Source organism: Brassica oleracea, chromosome C2, assembly GCF_000695525.1.
Source record: "Brassica oleracea var. oleracea cultivar TO1000 chromosome C2, BOL, whole genome shotgun sequence".
NCBI lineage: Eukaryota > Viridiplantae > Streptophyta > Magnoliopsida > Brassicales > Brassicaceae > Brassica > Brassica oleracea.
Window position 1 is genome coordinate 46,556,687 of NC_027749.1, and position 1,240 is coordinate 46,557,926.

General features: G+C 39.2%; 1 pseudogene; it reads left to right on the plus strand.

The window, feature by feature from the left end:
• Nucleotides 1-249: 249 nt before the first annotated feature.
• Nucleotides 250-1,240, plus strand: part of LOC106322858 — an 8,226-nt pseudogene continuing 7,235 nt past the window's right edge.

Below are 1,240 nucleotides of genomic sequence, written 5' to 3' on the forward strand. Positions count from 1 at the left end.
CGACTTCATCTCTTTTTTTCCTTTGATACTTGCAACTTGTCTTTACGAAGGATATAATCGGATGACTTAGAGGTAAATGACATTTTTTTCATTCTGTCAACATGAGTGTCCTACATTTAATTTCACTTATGATTTTGGTTATTAGTCAAATTAATCCTATAAAAATAATATATTCAATAGAAAACTCTTTTATAAAACAAAAAAAACAATAAAAGAATGTAATTATAAAATTGTGTGCACTTTCCCCTTTAGCATGGTCCCTCTCTAGACTCACCGTTGCACACGATGAGAAGGCTGTTCAAAAGTTGCCAGCTTCTCGCCACCACTTTCACCTGAACCCCCACCTTCTCTCTCTCTCTCTCTCTCTCTCTCTCTCTAAAAACTCCATAAAGCCCAAACCTTTCTTACTCTGTTTCTCTCTCTCAAGTTTCTTCATGGGAAACCTCTGTTCTTTGTTTGCTCCGCCTAAGCCCGTCAAGAAGAGACGACCCATCACGAAGCGGCAACCATCCGTACCCAGATCAGCTTCCGGTCCTAGGAACAGGCGCAGATCGTCTTCTTCTTCCTCTACGAGGGACAACAAGCTCGAAGATACCATTTTGTTCGGACAGCAAAACAGCGGCGAAGCTGGATCGCTTCCGTTTGATCGGTCCACGTCGCAGCGTTATCCTGTTTCTGGTTCGAAGAAGAATCAGTTGCCTCGGAGCTCCAGCTCGAGGTCAAGATCCTCCACGGATCCTCTGTTGCAGCCTCATCAGTTTCTTAACAAGGTTTTTTTGACTTTGAATAATCTTTAGTTGACTAAGTCAAAGACATTCCTCAAACTCGTGTCTTAATTCAAAGCTAGAACTTGGAAGTTGTCTCAATGGTATTTTGAATAGAGACATTCTTCGGAACTTGAATTGATTGTGTATAGTGTCTTAGTCTATGATATGGGAAGAATGTGATATGTAATGAGCATTGATTAGTTTCTTTTCTTAGCATTCAGTGCCTTGGATTCTAGTATAATGTAGATTCTTTAGTGTACTTTGTTGGCTCAACCACTTTAGAAGTTGGTGTTAGAGTCTTGAAAAACCTTGGTGCCTCTATTTTCATCAGTTATTTTTCTTTGACTATGGACAATGGTGTCATTGTGGTGACAATGAGAATATATATAGTCACAAAAGGAGGATGAGAATATTGATGTTGCAAGTGTTTATCTTAATCTTGAGATTTTACTTCCTTAATCTTGATGTTGCAA